The sequence below is a fragment of the Microtus pennsylvanicus genome, chromosome 13, assembly GCF_037038515.1.
Source record: "Microtus pennsylvanicus isolate mMicPen1 chromosome 13, mMicPen1.hap1, whole genome shotgun sequence".
Classification (NCBI taxonomy): domain Eukaryota; kingdom Metazoa; phylum Chordata; class Mammalia; order Rodentia; family Cricetidae; genus Microtus; species Microtus pennsylvanicus.
The window spans coordinates 65,336,817-65,357,568 of NC_134591.1; positions in this window are offsets into that span (position 1 = coordinate 65,336,817).

The following is a 20,752-nucleotide window of genomic DNA, read 5'->3' on the forward strand; positions in this document are numbered from 1 at the left end:
ATAGAAATGGGTTAATTTAAGGTGTAAGAGTTAGTTAATAATAAGCCTGAGCTAATAGGCCAAACAGTGTTGTAATTAATATAGTTTTTGTGTGATTATTTGGGTCTGGGTGGCTGGGAAACAAAAGCAGTCTCTGTTTACAACCTACCTTTGGACACCAGGCAGGGAGACTACCAGTTCCCTAGGGGCTGTAATGTGTAATCACCTCCAGCTGAGCATCCCTGCTCCACCACCACAGTGACAGTATTGACCCCTACTCAAAGGACAGGTGGTGTCTTAGCGCAGGCCAGCAGCCTATGCTAAGCCTATGGTCTCTGGTCTGTACTTGTGGGGTGACTTAAGCAACTGAGAGACTGTCTGCCAGTCCAGGGCCTGGGTGAACTGGTTAATCTCAGGAGACACTTTCAGTGGCTGACAGGGGACAGACAGCCTTTTCCCACTGCAGCTAGGTGTAATGAGGCCATTTGACCAAGCAGGTGAGGTCTTTGGTTAGATGTCCCGTTCACAGCCAAAGTTCTTAGGCTTTTGTCTGACCAGATTCACTATGTTTTGGCTTCCTCCTCCTTTAAACAGTTGAGTTAGGAGAACCCTCTTTCCCTTGGTTCCCTCGGCTGTCTTTCAGACTCTCGCTCAAGTTGAGGAGAAAATATTATTCTGAATCTTTTTTTTTTTCTTTCTTTTTTGAGACAGGGTTTCTCTGTGGTTTTGGAGCCTATCCTGGAACTAGCTCTTGTAGACCAGGCTGGCCCGAACTCACAGAAATCCACCTGCCTCTGCCTCCCGAGTGCTGGGATTAAAGGCGTGTGCCACCACTGGCAGGTTATTCTGAATCTTTACAGATTAGTTTTGATACAATATTTGAATAAAAGAATTTACTTTTAAAATTTTATTTATTGTGGTTAGAGAAATAGATAGTCCAGAGGTTGGATTCCCCACACCCCAAGGTAACTCACATCTATAGTTCTAGTTTCGGGGACTCCGACCCCCTCTTGTGGCCTCTAGAGGTACTGCACACACATGGTTTATAGACTTTCACGCAGGGAAACACACACAAAAAGTAAGTTAATAAAAGAGAAAGATCTTTAAAATTCTTTTTCTCAAAGACAGGACCGTGTAACTCCTGAGTTAGGAAGGTGACAGGAAGGGTGTTGCTAAGTGCTCAAATGCAGAGAAGCAGCGTGCGTCCCTTGAGGATGCTGAAGATGTTGGGTACATTTGCCCCACAGACTCCTTTTTGTTTTCAAAGCAAATACTTTTTTTTTGTTTTGTTTTTTTCAAGACAGGGTCACACTGTGTAGTCCTGGCTGTCCTGGAACCCACTATGTGGATCACACTGGCCTTGAACTCACAGAGATCCATCTGCCTCTGCCTCCCAAATGCTGGGGTTAAAAGTTTATGCCACTATGCCCAGCAAAAATACAGTTTTTTAGAAAAAGATTTATTTATTTTATATGTATGAATAACTTGTCCTGGAACTCGCTCTGTAGATCAAGCTGGCCTTGAACTCAGACATCTGCCTGCCTCTGCCTCCCCAGCACTGGGGTTAAAGGTGTGCACCTCCATGCCCAGCAGGCTTGAGTGTTTTGTCAGCATGTATTTTATGTGTACCATGAGCTTGCTGATGCCCATAGAGGTCAGAAGAGGGTTTCCTGAGACAGTTGTGAGTTACCTTCTGGGTGCTGGGAATTGAACTTTGGTCCTCTGCAAAATCAACAAGTGTTCCTAACCATTGAGCAAACCCACCCCCTTAACCCCTCCTGATCAGGGCCCACACATTCTTTGTACCCATGGGAATTGCTCCCATAATTAGAAGCATCTCCTGCTAACTGATGCTGGGAGGGCTAGCTGATTAGATCTTTCCTGCTGAGAGGCACCTTTCAGTTTACCTGAGAGAAGAAGTTTCACCCAAACCTTCAAGACTGAAGATCTTGATGTGTAAAAGACACACGTAGGGGGCTGGAGAGATGGCCCAGAGGTTAAGAGCACTGACTGCTCTTCCAGAGGTCCTGAGTTCAATTCCCAGCAACCACATGGTGGCTCACAGCCATCTATAATGAGATCTGGTGCCCTCTTCTGGCCTGCAGGCATACATGGAAGGAATGTTGTATACATAATAAATAAATAAATCTTTAAAAAAAAAAAAAGACACACGTAAACCAGGTGAGTTCGAAGCCAGCCTGGTCTCCAGAAGCGTTCTAGGATAGTCAGGGCTACACAGAGAAACCCTGTCTCAATAAACAAAATCAAATGAACAAAAAGACACATTTAATCTTAGAAGGAGCTCCCTGGATCCCTGCTCTCCTAAGCTGAGCCATTTAGGAAGAGAGAGAGAGAGAGAGAAGGGGGGGGGGGCTTAGTTTCAGGAGTCAGCAGCAGCAGCGAGGAGGGCTTGCGGTGATGAAGCAGGACTTCATGGGTGTCTTCAAGGGATCAAATGCCGGAGGTGGGAGGTTAGGGGCTTGGGATATTACTAATACACAAAAGTATTAACTGTAAACAGAAGTGGAAAGATCTGGCGAGGTAGGTGTCTCTTTAGGTTTTAGAAGTGTCGGTAAGACAGTCTGGAACCCTCCAGTGTCCCATCCGTCCCCCTTGTGAATACACTTCTTGTACTACTCTATCCCAAGAACCCTTTCTCCAGGCGGGGCGTGTTCTTATCTGGATATGGCTAGGATTATGTACTACCATTCAAACACTATGGGGAGAGATAATATCCATTTTTCCTTCAGCATCAAGGCAGCCTTTTAAGCTTACCCAGACTTATTTTGGTTCCTGCAATAAACAGGCGAGGTGGGAGAACTATGTCTAACAAAAACAACGCCATTGTGTGCTCTGAGTTTCCACTGCAGGCCGCTTTTAAAGCATTTTGCTGTCACCTCCACATCACCGGCATTCAGGCAGGTTGGCCGTGAACAAAGAGAAATCACTTCACACACACCAGCCTCAAACCTCCACTCTCAGGACAAAAGTGTCCCTCGGCAATGTTTTCCACATGGCCCTGCTGAAGGGCCATTCACTCACTTCCAACTCTCTTTCTCTTGGGAGACAAAGGCACCTTTGGGCTGAAGTGACACGGGAGAGTTGGAATCAGATTTGTTATCAACATTGCAGCCTTCAGTTTTAGCAAGAGGCTCAGTCTGTCTGCTGCGACCACAGGAAGGCAGGCTTTATGCCCAGAGAGCACCGGGCCAATTATGCACCTGCAAATACACCATGCAAGACATTTCAGCCTCCGAGCACTTTGAAAGCCGACACTTGACCGGTCTCAAGGGACCTGGTCCCCCACTTTGTGGGTAATAGCTGCTTTGGAATCTGTTATTGGCACCAGAAAAAGAGAGTCCTCTGAAGTCACTCAAAAGCCATTTTTATTGTGCATTTGCAAACAAAGAACCTCAGCAAAAAAAAAAAAAGTCTGTTACCAAATCAGGGTGGGAAGTCAAACTCATCCCGTGAAGAGTCAATTACCCTGGCAATTTTGTGAAGGGCTGGGAAGGGAGTGCTGGGGGAGAGGGGTGCTGGGAGGGGTCTGGCTTTGAAAACTGACTCGAAAACCCTAACAATTACGACAGGAGGGCCTCTGTCATTTCTGGTTATAAACTTTTTATGATTATTAACTGGGGGAATCTAGATCATGTGGGATTATAACAATTGACTTTTAAGCAACGTTGGCTGCTTTCTGAGGAACTTGTCTGCAGTGTTGTAAGCTGAAGCTCGGAGCTGGCGACCCTCCTGTCTCTCGCCTGAGAAGCGACCTTCTTATGTGGCTCACTTCCTTGATAAGCAGGCAGACGCTCACCGCACTGTTTATCTGGGGAAAGAAATATGTGTGGGAAAAGAAGCAATTTTCTTCTCATTGCAATTAAAATCGAGTTCTGGCGACCTTGTTGTGGGATTCGCCTGCCACCTGCTGTTCAAAAGAAGAACAGCGGGGAAACAGAGGTGAAGCCCATCTAGAGAGGAATTTTGATGATATCAAAACCTTCCTCCCTCCTTCCCCCATCTGCCTGCCTCTCTCCCTTCCTCCTTTTCTTTCCCTCCTCTCTTTCTTTCTTTCAGTAGTTTACTGGTTTGTTATATGAACAGACATACTCATAAAATGAAACATGGGCCAGGCGGTGGTGGCGCACACCTTTAATCCCAGAACTGGGGAGACAGAGGCAGGCAGATCTCAGTTGACTTTGAGGCCAGCCTGGTCTGCAAAGCAAGTTCCAGGACAGTCAGAGCTGTAACACAGCTATCTTGAAAAACAAAACAAGTTGCCGGGCAGTGGTGGCGCACGCCTTTAATCCCAGCACTCAGGAGGCAGAGGCAGGGGGATCTCTGTGAGTTCAAGTTCAGCCTGGTCTACAAGAGCTAGTTCCAGGACAGGCTCCAAAGCTACAGAGAAATGCTGTCTCGAAAAAACAAACAAACAAAAACAAAATAACAAAAAAGAATCTGCTCAACAGACAAACCCAAAAGAAAAAGAAACTGGCAAAAGGTTTATACGGATTCTTCTCCAAAAAAAATTCACATAAAGAACCTAAGAAGTCTTGCTGTGAGTCAGCAGGGAAGTGCAAACTCAAACCACAATGAGCTCTCTGAAGCCAGACCCCAAAACTAGGGGATAACTGCCGAGAAAGGAGGGGAGCAGAGTATGAGGAAAACAAAAAACTGAAAAACAGCAGTCAACCAACCTAAAAGGACTAAGTAGTGCCCAGTGCTGGTGAAGGTGCTAGACCATGGCACCCTACACGACAGCGGGGATGGAGAGCCCTCAGTTCCCCCTAGCTTCCTACCTTCCTAGGACTGGTCCTATGGTGACATCATGCAAGCTAAGCAAGCTAAGCAAGCACGCTACCACTGTGCCGCATCCCCAAGTCCTCTTAGAACTTTTCATATCTGAGACAGGGATTCACTAAGTTGCTCGGGCTGGCCTTGAACTCAAGAGAGGAAAGAGAAACCAAACACTGTGAAGTGGTGGATCATACAATAGAGATCTGTGCACACTCAGAAGGCAGAGGCAGGAGGAGTGCCAAAAGTTCAAGGCCAGTTTGCTCTACCTTCACAAGTTTAAGGCCCGGCAAGAGAGAGTGAGACCTTGTCTTAAAAAAGAACCACACTCAGGCTATGGTGGTTCACACCCTTAATCCCAAGAAAACAAAAACAATCCCCCCCCCAAAGAACCACAATAAATAATAATTGTGTGATATCACACACACACACACAACACAGTATAAGAAAAAAGCAGTAACAACAGAAGAAAATTTCGGGGAGACTGATCAGGATCTCATCCCAGGTCTCATGATCTAATTTTCTCACCTTAATGGAGCTTCTAACAGTGCATGTCCTTGCCAGTCACACTACGGCACACTACGTGTGGAGACCCAGTGACTGTTAGTATTTCCTATCTTTCTTTCTTTTTCTAAATGTTATTTATTTATCATGTAAACATTAGGCCAGAAGAGGGCACCAGACCTCATTACAGATGGTTGTGAGCCACCATGTGGTTGCTGGGAATTGAACTCAGGACCTTTGGAAGAGCAGCCCCATTGCTCTTAACCACTGAACCATCTTTCCAGCCCTCTTTTTTTTTTTAATGTTTGAGACAGAGTTTCTCTGTGTCTCAGTGCTCAGGAGGCAGATATCTCTCTGTGAGTTCGAGACCAGCCTGATCTTCCTCTGAGCCATTTCTCAAGTCCCTGTTTTTTGTTTTATGAGACAAGGTCTCTCTACTGTGTAGCTCTGGCTGTCCTGGAACTTACTATGTAGACTAGATTGCCCTCAAACTCAGAGATCTGCCTGCCTCTGCCTCCCGCGTGCCTGGATTAAAGGTATGTGCCACCACGTCCAGCTAAACTATTTTTTTTAATTTTTTAAAATATTTATTTATTATGTATATAATATTCTGTCTGTCTGTATGCCTGCAGGCCAGAAGAGGGCACCAGATTCCATTACAGATGGTTGTGAGCCACCATGTGGTTGCTGGGAATTGAACTCAGGACCTTTGGAAGAGCAGGCAATGCTCTTAACCACTGAGCCATCTCTCCAGCCCCCTAAACTAAATTTGTAAATTGTTCTTTCATGAGCATGGAGAGATGGCTCAGCATTTAAGAGCAAGCACTGGCTGCTCTTCCAGAGGACCCAGGTTCAATTTCCAGCACCCACATGGCAGCTTACATCTGTATGTATCTTCAGTTCCAGGGCTTCTGAAACCCTCACACAGACATACATGCAGGCAAAACACTAGTGATCATAAAATAAAAATAAGTTATGTATATAAAAAAAATCTCCTTCAGCAAAAACTTCCGTTCTTCAAATAAATCCATGAGTCACAGTTTGGGAGAACATATTCATAAAAGTCTTGAATCCAGTACCTACATGCATGGAGTTCTCTGCACTCTGTAAGAGACACGACTCCGTTGAAAGAGTCCGCCAGGGGTTCACATGAGCAGACGTAGAAATAGCAAGGTTGGGAAAAACGCTCACCAACGTTAGTCATCAGGAAATGCAGACTAAACTCACAAAGGGAAACCACTCCACACCCACCAGCGTGACTAAATTTAAAACAACCCATGTCACAACGAAAGCACAGGTGTCCAACCTTTTGACATTTCATGTGCAGCTGGCACCTCCAAATGCACTGGGTTTTCTTCCGTCGCCCTTGGCCAAAGGTTAGCCGCGCCTGGAAGTAACAGCTGCCAGTCAGGTATTCCTGGTAGGAAAGTAGTAGAACTGCTTTGCAAAACATTTGATACCGTGAGTGTGTATGTGTGTGTGTATAATAAATAAATGTGTGTGTAATAAATAAATGTATGTGTGTGTGGTGTGTGTGTGTTTTAAGACAGAGTTTTGCTCTGTAGCCTACGGTAGCCTCAATCAAAACAAAACACGCAGTACTTTTTTTGTTTGTTTGTTTTTCCAGACAGGGTTTCTCTGTAGCTTTGGTGCCTGTCCTGGAACTAGCTCCCGTAGACCAGGCTGGCCTTGAATTCAGAGATCCATTAGTCTCTGCCACCTGAGTGCTGGGATTAAAGGTGTGGACCACCACTGCCCCACTCCTTTTTTTAAAAATGAAATCACTGTGTAGACTGTAATATTAGCGTTTGGGAATTATGCTAGCCTGTCTATTGGGGACCTTGCAGGATACACTCAGGCAGTACCTGGCCAGCTCTATGCACATGCGCTATGCACCCCCATTAAGAGAGAAGCTCCGCCCATACACACAGACACACACACACACACACAGACACACACACACACAGACACACACACACAGACACACACACACACCACAGCGCTCTCTCTCTCTCTCTCTCTCTCTCTCTCTCTCTCTCTCTCTCTTCCTCTTTTTCTCTCTCTGATGACACGACTTCTTCCTGGCCTTTTTGTTTTTTTGTTTTTCGAGGAGTTTTTTTTGTTTGTTTGTTTTTGTTTTTGTAGCTTTGGAACCCGTCCTGGAACTTGCTCTGTAGACCTGGCTGGCCTCAAACTCACAGAGATCCGCCTGTCTCTGCCTCCCGAATGCTGGGATTAAAGGTGTGTGCCGCCACGACCTGGCCTGGCCGTTTTTTTAAATTATAACATTATTCCCGTAGAACTCAATTTTCCAAATAAAGGATCGCTGGGCCCCTCTATACTCCACCACCAGGATCAGTAAGCCACTCCTCCACCTCTAGCCATTTTCCACAAGTGGCCATTTGTTTTGACCTTCCTTGTTTCTCACGTCTTGGCCCTGCCCACAAACCCCGGTACTATGCCATCATGTGTCCTTCGGGCTCAGAGCCCCCCACCCCCGTGATGACGTAGGGTACAGCTTTAGCCCACTCAACACTCCACAGCCCCTGGATCTTGGTGTGATGGACGACCCAAGGCCAGCCAGTGCCACCTCACCGGTCCTGGCTGAATTTCTGGGATACTAAAGTTCAGCCCTTGGATTTTACTTCTCTATCTCACTCGTGCAAAATTCTAAATGTATCCACCTTTGCCTCAGTACCACTTAGATGTCAATCCGCATGGTTGCTTACCAGCACCCCACATCCCGATATTTCACGGAACCTTTGTAAACTGCCAGCCATCCAACAGATGGAGAGTCCCTTTTCCCCACATTCACGCTTTCTCTTTTCTTTGCTCCAAGCCCTCCCTCTGTTAGTTCTGACTGCTCTGCTCAACTCCTGCTGGCTATGAAGCCTGTTGAGCTGCATTTCCCCTGCCAATCTCTGCCAAAGCAGTTACATCATCACCTGTCACCAGGTCCCTTTCCACGGCATGTGTACCCTTTAAAAGTGCCCGCCAGGCAGGGCTCGTTCCCCTTGCTTCTTCTTCCTCTCCTTGTCCCTGATTTCCTCTCGCCTCTTCTTTTCTCTCTCGCTTCTCTTCCCTCACATCTGCCTGCCTCTCCCAAGCCCCTACTCTCTCCCACCTCCCGATCAACCTCTTGCACTAACTCTGTTGCATGTGGCGTGTTTGTTTCGTGGCATGCCTTGGCAGGGCCCGCCAAAGGCACCCACTTAATGCAGGGACCCTACCCGTCTGTCTACTCTGCCTGCAATAGATCCTCTCCCACCGCAACAAATCTGCTTTCTCCTTTCCTGGCAGCTTTGATTCTCCACTTGGTTTCTTTTTCTTTGCTCCAAAGACCTGCTTCTGTCTGTCTAGTCTCTCTCCTCAAACGCCCTGTCTGCTACAATGTCAAGAGATAGAGAAGTCAGTTTTGTCTCACTCAGCACACGCTGGTTCTCCCTTCCTTCCTATTTACCCAACTCCTGTCTAATATATATGTGTGCATATATGCACAGGATCTGGATTTAACTCTATGTGTCTGAACGTACCCTAGCTTTAATTCTTTTTTTTTAAATATTTATTTATTTATTATGTATACAATATTCTGTCTGTGTATATGCCTGCAGGCCAGAAGAAGGCACCAGACCCCATTATAGATGACTGTGAGCCACCATGTGGTTGCTGGGAATTGAACTCAGGACCTTTGGAAGAGCAGGCAATGCTCTTATCCTCTGAGCCATCTCTCCAGCCCCCTAGCTTTAATTCTGTGTGAATGTGTGTGTAACTTGGATTCAGATTTAACTCTGTGCATATTAACTTAGATTCAACTGTGCATATGTCTGCATGCAACTATTATTTAAAAAGACAGCCACCATGTGGCTCTCCTCCATCTTGGCTGGTGACCTCATCATGATGTAGGCAGCCATGTGGCTGGAAGCCATCTTTTACTGAGGTTAAAGAGCACACTTCTTACTCCTAATGAACTCTCTGTTCATTGTATCTCCTTCGAGACTAAGGAAGCAATAAGTTTCAAATATGGCCAGGCGATGGTGGCGCACGCCTTTAATCCCAGCACCGGGGAGGCAGAGGCAGGCGGATCTCTGTGAGTTCGAGACCAGCCTGGTCTACAGAGCTAGTTCCAGGACAGGCTCCAAAGCCACAGAGAAACCCTGTCTCGAAAAACAAAAAAAAAAAGTTTCAAATATGTTGGATTGATATGGACTTTTGGATGATGATAAAAGTTGGTTAGATCTGTTACACCATACTGTATATGTGATTCAACTTTGCTTTAAAATATATTCTATATGGTGATAAAAATTTAAGGTTATGAAGATATATTCAGATCATCAAAAGCTAACTTAGAGATTTACATCTAAGTACTCATGTCTTTGCCAAGAGTTCAGCACCAAGCTTCTAGTCTTATTGTAGACTGTTAAGAACTACAAGTAAATAGTCATTTTTGTTGTTTATTTGTTTTGTTTTGCTTTTCAAGAGAGGGTTTCTCTGTGTTCCTGGCTCTCCTGGTACTCTTTGTAGACCAGGCTGGCCTCAAACTCACACAGATCTACCTGCCTCTGCTTCCCGAGTGCTGGTATTAAAGTCATGAGCCACCACTGTCCAGTTTTTCCATTTTTTATGTAAATATTCATTTCTATAAATGATCAAGTTCTTTAGCTGTATTCTCGCTAAGTACTGACATAATTAATTACAAGAATAAGCCTTACCTAGTCCCCTATATATGTTTTCAAAGTTAAGCTTTTTTTTAAAATATTTATTTATTTATTATGTATACAATATTCTGTCTGAATGTATGTCTGCAGGCCAGAAGAGGGCACCAGACCCCTTTACAGATGGTTGTGAGCCACCATGTGGTTGCTGGGAATTGAACTCAGGACCTTTGGAAGAGCAGGCAATGCTCTTAACCACTGAGCCATCTCTCCAGCCCAAAGTTAAGCTTTTAAAGAGTAACTAGAAATAAAGTTTGTCTACTCAGATATACCTAATAGACAGACACTTCTCAAATTCTCACAGATCAGGAGAATATAGCATTTAAAATGTTTAATTAAAAAGCTTTTCATCAGTCAGGCGGTGGTAGCACACGCTTTTAATCCCAGCACTCAGGAGGCAGAGGCAGGTAGATCTCTGTGAGTTCGAGACTAGCCTGGTCTACAGAGCAAGTTCCAGGACAGGCTCCAAAGCTACACACAGAAACCCTGTCTCTAAAAGCCAAGGGGAAAAAAAGGAGCTCTCAATGGTCAGCTCCCTGCATCTCCTGGGCAATTAGATAGAAAGATGGTGCTTTAAGGTGTGAAGTTTCTGTGAGGGTCTAAGAATGCTTCAGGGTCTAGGAAAGTGGCTAAGGTGGGTAAATGCACGTTACGAAGGTCTGAGGATGAAAAGGCGTAAGTGCTGATAAAGGGATTTGAGATGCTTAAAAGAATATAGCATTGGGCTGGAGGGATGGCTCAGTAGTTTAGAAGAGCCTGCTCTTCTAAAGGTTCAATTCTCAGCAACCACATGGTGGCTCACAACCATCTGTAATGAGATCTGGTGCCCTCTTCTGACCTGCAGGCATACACGCAGGCAGAATACTGTATACACAATAAATAAGTAAATCTTAAAAAAAAAAAAAGAATATAGCATGCTCCAGATTTCTCTCTCTCTCTCTCTCTCTCTCTCTCTCTCTCTCTCTCTCTCTCTCTCATTATGCTCCTGTTAAAATAAGACTCCATGCCGGGTGGTGGTCAGCACCTCAGCTTTCTCAGGCCTCCCAAGATTCTAACACCCCCAGATCAGCAGGAAGCAGGCTGCCTCTGTCTTTGAAGTGCGGGGATTACAGGTCTGGACCACTTTGCTAGGGTGTCAACATTGGTCTTTAAGTAGCCTTTCTTTCTTCTTTTAAATCTTATTATGTTCATATATGAGTGTAGCTTTGTGTGTGTGCCGAGGTGAGCATTGTTCTCACCTATTAGATCACCTATTAGATCACCTAGAGTTGGTGGTTATGAGTCCTCTGATATGGGTGCTGGAACTTGAACCTGGGTCCTAAAGACTATGTGCTTTAAATGCTGAGCTGTTTCTTCAGTCCTAAGTAGGGTTTTTTTTTTCCTCCCATTTTTCGATACTAAATTTCTCTGTGTAGCTTTAGCTGTCCTGGAACCCAGTCTGTAGGCCAGGCTAGCCTGGAACTCACAGAGCTCTGTCTCTGCCTCCCGAGTGCTGGGATTAAAGGCGTGCGCCACCACCGCCCGGCTTCTAAGTAGCCTTTTCAATAACCACTTTCTTCCCTGGTGGTGGTGGCCTATGCCTTTAATCCCAGCACTAGGGAAGCAGAGACAGATGGATCTCTGTGAGTTTGAGGCCAGCCTGGTCTACAGAGTGAGTCCCAGGACAGCCAGGGTTGTTACACACAGAGAGAAACCCTGTCTCGAAAAACAAAACAAAAAACCACTTTCTTAGAAAAGATTTACTGACTTGGTCATTCATAGAGACCTGAAATAATCTTTCTGCCTTCAGCAAACTCCCAGGACTCCAGACAGGCCCATGGCACCTCATCAGAGAGCCAGGACAGAGAACAGCGGAATGCAGGAAGCCCCGATCTTCTAAATGAGCTGCTTGGGTCTTTCCGCCGAGCTTTACGGCACTGTGCCCACTGCACAGCAGAAGGTCTGCCTCTGCTCTGCTCTGTATCTGAGACTGGTGTGGCTTTCATAGGCATTAAGTTTGTTAAATACCACTCAATTGTAAATCCCTGTGCTCTTTATTGTATTTAAATTAAAACTCAACATAGTCAGTATAAACATGGACGTGAAATTTCTTCCTCGGTCTGTCAGCCTCAGTGAGAGTTTGTGAAGAGAATCCTTTGTCCAAGTGAGGTGGGAAGAACTGGGCGCTATTGACTGGTAGGCGGCTCACCAGCGCCCCCTGGAGGTGACCCGGCAGAGCTTCTCTTTGAGACCCAGCAACAGAAAGGCTTTTTGGTCAGATTTTCAGTTCCAGCTGCAGAAGTAGGCTTCCTTAGGAACTCTGTGGTTTTACCTGGACGTGGTGAGACATGCCCGTGATTCCAGCACTCCGGAAACCGAGGCAGGAGAATGGTGAGTTTGAGGCTAGGCAGGCCGACAAAGTAGGCTCAAGGTTAGCCTGGTCTATCTAGCGTACTTCAAACCTATCTCACCAAGCATCATATGACACGTCTTTAATCCTGCACTTGGGAGGCAAAGATAGGTGGATCTCTGTGAGTTCGACACAAGCATAGTCTACAAGCAAACTATAGTTTGGCTGGCCTCAAACTCACAGAGCTCCTCCTGCCTCTGCCTCTTGAGTTCTGGGGATCAAGGCGTGGGCCACCACTCTCGGCAGACGTTCGTTTTTTTTCCGTTTGCTTATTTGTTGTTATTGTTCAGAAACAGGATCTCATTTAGTGTGGACCGATCTCAAACTAGCTGTGAAGACAAGGACAACCTCGAACCCCTGATCCTCCTGCTCCACCGCCCAAAGACTAGGATTAAAGCACCCATTCTACACCCAGGTGCTGGGGAATAGTTTCAGGTGTGTGACTTTTGTTTACGCTGCATTTGTTGAACTCTGTGAAGCTGTTACTGTGCCTGTCTAAAACACCTGATGGTCCTAACAGAGATGATCGGCCAATAGCAAGGCAGAAGCAAGGGTAGGCGGGGCTGGCAGGCAGAGAGGATAAATAGAAGGAGAACCGAGGAGAAAGAAGAGCAAGAGAATAAGGAGAGGAGGACATCAGGGGCCAGCCACCCAGCTACACAGCAAGCCACGGCGTAAGAAGGAAAGTAAGATTGGAGAAAGATAAAAGCCCAGGGGCAAAAGGTAGTTGGGATAATTTAAGAAAAGCTGGCAAGAAACAAGCCAAGCTAAGGCTGGGCATTTGTAACTAAGAATCAGCCAGGAGGCATCTGTGTCCCCATTTCTTCTGCCCATGGTCACTGCCAGAGCCTTGACTCTCATTCCTTTGTTTTCCAGTCCCGGGGGTTGAACCTACGTCCTTGCATGTGCTACGCCAGTAAGGGATCTACTGCTGAGCGGTGTCCCCAGTCCCGTTTTTACTTTTTAGCTTGAGACAGTCAACTAAGTTGCTCAAGATAACTTTGGCCTGGCGATGGTGGCGCACGCCTTTAATCCCAGCACTCGGGAGGCAGAGGTAGGCGGATCTCTGTGAGTTCGAGACCAGCCTGGTCTACAGAGCTAGTTCCAGGACAGGCTCCGCTCCAAAGCCACAGAGAAACCCTGTCTCGAAAAACCAAAAAAAAAAAAAAAAAAAAAAGAAAAAAGATAACTTTGAACTTGAGTCTTCCTGTCTCAGCCTTCCACGTAGCTGGAAGGACAGTCCTGAGCCAGCAGATATGGCTATATTAACTCTTTCTGAAGTGCCCCCACTCTCTCTGAAGAGGCTCAGCAGCTAGATGTAAGACCCGAGATCCACAGGCCAGGTGACTGTTTAAGAATACACAGCTAATAATGGCCAAAGTGAGACTCAGCCTCATTTGTGCCCTTGTGAACCCCCACTCAGTCCTCAAAGTTTCTAGTTGGACGCCCCCTGAAGTCCCCGATGAGGGGCCCAGTAATTAAAGCTCCAGGGCTACAGGTAGGAGGAACAGGGGCCAGCTAAATCCAGCCCCAGGGAGAAGTTATTTTGCCATGGATGAGTGACCCTGACCTGTCCCAGAGGCAAGCTTCATGCCCGGGTCAGAATGTGTCATCTGCCTCTTGATTTCTCAATTCAGCCCACAGCCTTTGGGGCAGGTGTAGAGCCTCAGAAGAGACAGAGGAAATGACTTACAAAAAGCAGTCTCGGATTGAGTCACACACATGAGTTATAGCTCAGAGAGCGGTTCTGGGCAGGAAGGGAAAGAGTGAAGGCCTCGGGGAAGGTTCCCTCTGCTCCCTGGGGTTCAGGTCCTTCAGAGAAGCTGGCTTCTCTCCATGGTTTTGCTCTTCTAGTTTGGGATGAGGAAGGAGCCTGAGCTAGAAGGTCGGAGTATGTGAGGAAGGGGGGTGGCAGTGAACGCGTGTTAGTTAGCCTGAGCCATCTTGTTTCGCTTACTTTTTTAAAAAAGGCACACCTGGGTGGTGGTGGCACACGCCTTTAATCCCACCACTCAGGAGGCAGAGGCAAGCAGATTTCTGAGTTTGAGGCCAGCCTGGTCTACAAAGTGAGTTCCATGACAGCCAGGGCTATTACACAAAGAAACCCTGTCTTGAAAAACCAAAAGAACAAACAGAAGGATGGGGAAATCAAGGCAGAGATGTCAAAGGACTACCCAAGATCTGCTGGCCAGTGGCCAAAGCTGGGTTGTAAACCAAGACTGCCCATACTGCAAACGGTAGCGTTTCTTAGCATGTGTGCAGCCTCGGTCAACCCCTCCTCCCACTCCCAAAGAAATCCAGCAAGGCCAGAGTTCATGCGGTGGTACTGTACCCCAGCACTTGGGACATGGATAGGGAAGGATCAGGAGTTCGAGAACATCCTTGACTACCTAGAAAGTTGGAGGCCAGACTAGCACCTTGAGACTCAAAATACATCCTCAAATCTTTTTTTTTAATATTTATTTATTTATTATGTATACAATATTCTGTCTGTGTGTATGCCTGCAGGCCAGAAGAGGGCGCCAGACCCCATTACAGATGGTTGTGAGCCACCATGTGGTTGCTGGGAATTGAACTCAGGACCTTTGGTAGAGCAGGCAATGCTCTTAACCTCTGAGCCATCTCTCCAGCCCCCTCAAATCTTAACCAAACTGAACAGCTGACCCTGTCTCGGCAACCATTGCTCCAGACTCCTCATCCTCTGGCAGCTTGCTTATTCTTCATCCTGCTCACGACTGTGTCAGGGCAGGGGTTGGCTTGGTAAAGCTCTCTTTTGCAAACCTAGTTCAAATCCCGGAATTCACATGCAACTCTTGGGACTCAGGAAGCAGAGACAGGAGGGTCTGACTTTTGGGGCCAGCTAGCCTAAGCCTAATGAGTTAGGGCTGTGGGACCTGCCTGTCTCAAAGGTGTGGGCTGCACTTCTGAAGAAGCCACTGAAGGTTGCTCTCTGGCTCGAGTGTGTGGATGTGTGCGTGCAAACACACATCGGATACTTTCGCTTGGCATTTGAGGATGTCACAGATCCAACTGACTTGGTGTCTGGGTTGTGTCCACCCATTGTTGCCTTCTCTGATGGACTGGACAGGCAGGGACAGGAAAGGGGAACTACAGAGATCCTGGGGTTCTGGGCCTAAGCCCTCATACCCCTCTTTTCCCTTGCACAGTCTTAGTGTTCCCCTCTGCCTGTGGCTTGTGGCTGCTACCGTCACTGAAGGTGCAACACCCAGTGAGGTTTCTCTCCTTTGTACTTGTCATTTTTCCCTGAGTCCCCCAGAGTTAGTGGGGAACCCCTCTCTCCATTTCAAGAAGAAAATATTTACTCAGAAAATCTCAGCTCTGAGTGGAGGAACTTTCCATGGGTGTGGGGACTACCCTGTGGTAGGTGGAGTCTCCACTACTGCTGATATTTCATTGAGGCCTGGTTGGCTATCTGAAGGGGCTTCCTGTAGGAGGCAAGGGTTGGGTCGAGGCCTTTAAGGCTTTTATGAGTCATTATGAGTTGAAATTTAGCCTTTGAATGTGAATCAAATATAGGACACCTTTCAACTTTGGGGTAAGAGGGACTTAGCCTCAAAACCTCCCTCACTGGCACAGTATGGTATAGCAGAGACAGGAGGATTTCTGAACCCAGAAGTTCAAGGTGAGAATGAGCACCATAGAGGCCTTCCTGACAATAGGAAATAGTCTCTTTCTCAAAAACAAAACAAAAAATGGGGCTGATGAGATAGTTCAGCAAATAAAGGTCCTTGCCACCAAGCCTAACGGCCTGAATTCGGTTCCCAAAACCACATACCACGAGAGAGCCAATGTCTGTGTGATGCCCTCTGACCTCCACTTAGTTGCTATGGCATGTGTGCCCACACACATAAAGGTACACACACAATAAATAAATGTTTTTTTTAAAAGTAACATAGCCACAAGCTTCCTCACTTGACCTCAGTTTCCTCCTCCTAACATCAAAAATACCTACCTCATGAGACTATCTGGATTTTTTTTCTCTTCTTTATGAGTCAGGCTGGCCTCAAATTTGCTATGTGGCTGAGGATGACCTTGAACCCTGATCCTCCTACCTTTACTTCCAGAGTGTTGGGTTTATGGGTGAAATGACCACAGTTGGTTTTCCACAGTGTCAGAGATGGAACCTAGAGCTGGTGAACGCGACACAAGCTCTCTACCGAGCGAACACCTCAGCCCTCTGTGATTGCTTCAGCCATGAGCGGGGCATCAGTGCCCTGCCTGGTGGGAGGTGGGGCTCGGTAGATCACACTGCTGACAGTTCTTCAGCAAATGGCAAAGCCACAGACCCGCCGCTACAGAGTTGAGTGAAGGGTTGAAATGTATGTGTCGAGGTCCCGCATGTTTGGATGTTTGACACGGGCAGGAAGCCAGGCCTTCCTTTGATGGGGACTATTTCTGAGGTATTCCTGGAAAGCATGGTACACAAACACGCAAAACGCAAGAAGGTCTCAGGGTCCGTGGGGCAGGAGAGATGGCTCAGCAGTTTAGACCACATTCTGCTGGTCTTCTGGAGGGCCGGAGTTTGGTTTCCAGGATCCACATCAGGCGACTGGAAACTGTAACTCCAGTTCCAGGGAATCCAGCGCCCTCCATAGGTACCTGCACACACGTGTGCATACAAACCAGTGAGGTCACATACATGTACACATTTTAATCTATTTCTATTTTATTTGCATTTGTGTTTGCTGCTTGTATGTCTATGTGAAACTGACAGAGCTTGGACTTAAAGACAGTTGTGAGCTGCCATATAGGTGCTGGGAATCGAACCTGGGTTCTCTGGAAGAACAGTCAGTGCTCTTAACCACTGAGTCATCTCTCCAACCTATATACACCTTTTAAAACAGAAAGAAAAGATGCCCAGAGATCCCGATGTGCAGGACAGCAATTGTGAAAGAGTCTCCAGTGGCTGGAGAGATGGCTCAGGGTTAAGAGCACTTCGTAGATCTTCCATAGGTCCTGAGTTCAACTCTCAGCACTCCCAACCGTCTATAACTGCAGTCTCATGCATTCCAGTGCCCCCTTCTGGTGTGCAGATGAAAGTACCTGTACACGTAGCCGGGCGGTGGTGGTGCACGCCTTTAATCCCAGGACTCAGGAGGCAGAGGCAGGCGGATCTCTGAGTTCGAGGCCAGCCTGGTCTACTAGTTCCAGGACAGGCACCAAAAACTTTAGAGAAACCCTGTCTCAAAAAATCAAAAAAAGAAAGGAAAGAAAAGAAAAGAAAGTACCTGTACACATAAATAAATGAACCTTTAATAGTATATACTGTGCCGGGCAATGGTGGCGCACGCCTTTAATCCCAGCACTCGGGAGGCAGAGGCAGGCGGATCTCTGTGAGTTCGAGACCAGCCTGGTCTACAGAGCTAGTTCCAGGACAGGCTCCAAAGCCACAGAGAAACCCTGTCTCGAAAAATCAAAAAACAAACAAAAAAAAAAAATAGTATATACTGTATGAGAATGAATATCTGAGCCGGGCAGTGGTGGCGCACGCCTTTAATCCCAGCACTCGGGAGGCAGAGGCAGGCGGATCTCTGTGAGTTCGAGACCAGCCTGGTCTACAAGAGCTAGTTCCAGGACAGGCTCCAAAACCACAGAGAAACCCTGTCTCGAAAAACCAAAAAAAAAAAAATATCTGATCCAAAGGGAACGTGACAGTGCTTCCTGACATCCCTCTGTGAGAACAGGAACCTCCTTGACTTTGCCAAACCATCACCAGTGTGTGTGGCCCAGGCTATCTGTCTGTCTGTCTATCTGTCAATCAATTAATCTATCTGTCTATCATCTATCTATCTATCTATCTATCTATCTATCTATCTATCTATCTATCTATCTATCATCTATCTACCTACCTACCTATTTTTGGTTTTTCAAGACAGGGTTTCTTTACATAGCTCTGGCTGTCCTAGAACTAGCTCTATAGACCAAGGTGGTCTCAAACTCCGAGATCCGCCTCTGCCTCCTGAGTGCTAGGATTAAAGGCGTGCGCCACCACTGCCAGGCCTCTATTTTCTCTTTCTTTTTTCCTTGTAAAATAAGTTCCTTTTGTTGTTTGGGAATTATGAAAAAGAACCCCAGGAGCTCTGGTTCAGTTCTTGAGGGAGAAACAACCCTCTCAAGCTTGAGATCTAGGTCTGTGCACACCCATGTCTTCCTCTGCCATGACCCAGGGCGTGTCCTCCAGGGTGCGTCCCTGCAGGTTGCTTCTCACTAATCTGTGGCAGGTACCAGGGGGTGGGAGTCCTTCCTCAGAGTATCGCCCCCTTGGGAATACAACTGTTTTTATCTAAGGTCAATCCATGGCCCGACACAGATCCTCTGCTTCGTGGACTCCATCCAGGGCCAGGGATCCTATGAAGTCCAAAGGCAAGTCTGTCCTTTTTTTCTTTTTCTTTTTTTTTATTGATATTTATTGAGCTCTACATTTTTCTCTGCTCCCCTCCCTGCCTCTCCCCTCTCCCCTTCAGCCTTCCCCCAAGGTCCCTATGTTCCCAATTTACTCAGGAGATCTTGTCTTTTTCTACTTTCTACTTCCCATGTAGATTAGATCTATGTAAGTCTCTCTTAGTGTCTGCATTGTTGTCTAAGTTCTCTGGGATTGTGGTTTGTAGGCTGGCTTTCTTTGCTTTATGTTTTAAAACCACCTATGAGTGAGTACATGTGATAATTGTCTTTCTGTGTCTGTGTTACCTCACTCAAAATAATATTTTCTAGCTCCATCCCTTTTCCTGCAAAATTCAAGCTGTCGTTATTTTTTCTGCTGTGTAAATGTACCATTTACACATTCCTTATCCATTCTTCGATAAGGAATCGAGGGGCATTTAGGTTGTTTCCAGGTTCTGCCTATGACAAACAAAGCTGCTATGAACATAGTTGAGCACATGTCTTTGTGGCACGATTGAGCATCCTTTGGTTATATACCCAAAAGTGGTATTACTGGGTCTTGGGAAGGTTTTTTCCTAATTTTCTGAGAAATCGCCACACTGACATCCAAAGGGGTTGTACCAGCTTGCATTCCCGCCAGCAATGCAGAAGTGTTCTCTTTACCCCACAACCTCTCCAGCATAAATTGTGGTCAGTGTTTTTGATCTTGGCCATTCTTACAGGTGTAAAATGGAATCTCAGAGTTGTTTTGATTTGCATTTCTCTGATGACTAAGGATGTTGAACATTTTCCTTAAGTGTCTTTCAGCCATTTTAGATTCCTCTGTTGAGAGGTCTCTGTTTAGGTCTGTATTCTATTTTTTTAAATTGAATTATGTGATCTTTTGGTGTCCAATTTCTTGAGTTCTTTGTATATTTTGGAGATCAGTCCCCTGTCTGATGTGGGGTTAGTGAAGATATTTTCCCATTCTGTAGGCTGTCGTTTCGTCTTGTTGACCATGTCCTTTGCTTTACAGAAGCTTTTCAGTTTCAGGAGGTCCCATTTATTAATTGTTTCTCTCAGTGTCTGTGCTGCTGGGGTTATATTTAGGAAGTGGTCTCCTGTGCCAATGCTTTCAAGTGTACTTCCTACTTTCTCTTCTATGAGGTTCAGTGTGGCTGGCTTTATGTTGAGGTCTTTGATCCATTTGGACTTGAGTTTTGTGCATGGTGATAGATATGGGTCTATTTTCATTCTTTTACATGTTGATATCCAGTTATGCCAGCACCACTTGTTAAATATGCTTTCTTTTTTCCATTTGCTATTTTTTGCTTATCAAAGATCAGGTGTTCGAAGATGTGTGGACTGATATCTGGGTCTTCTATTAGGTTCCGTTGGACCTCTTGTCTGTTTTTATGTCAGTACCAGGCTGTTTTCAGTACTGTAGCTCTGTAGTTGAGTTTTTGAAGTAAGGGATTGTGATGCCTCCAGAAGTTCTTTTATTGCACAGGATTGTTTTGGCTATCCTGGGTTTTTTGCTTTTCCATATGAAGTTGAGTACTGTTCTTTCGAGGTCTTTGAAGAATTTTGGTGGGATTTTGATGGGCATTGTGCTGAATCTGTGTGAGGTCTGTCCTAGGAGTGCTCAGGGCACAGGACAGGCGGGCCAGCGCTTTCTGGGGGCAACAGCCAGTGTGTGCGGGCACTGAGCAGCTCTGTGGGTAGGGCAGGGTGCGAAGCAGGTGAAACAGCTGGGCATGATTGCTTTCACAGGGTGGGCAGGCACGAAGGGTGGCAGGCAGCTAGAGGGAGGGAGCCTGCAGGGAGGGCCTCCGCAGAGCCCAGATTGTAGAGCGGAAAGATGGGCCTCTATTTTCTGATTGTTAGGAAACTTCCCAATCTCCAATTTGTCTTCCACTAGTTGTCAAGGAAAAGAACTTTTTCTTTTAAAAAAAATTATTTATTTACCTGGGTAGTGGTGGCGCACGCCTTT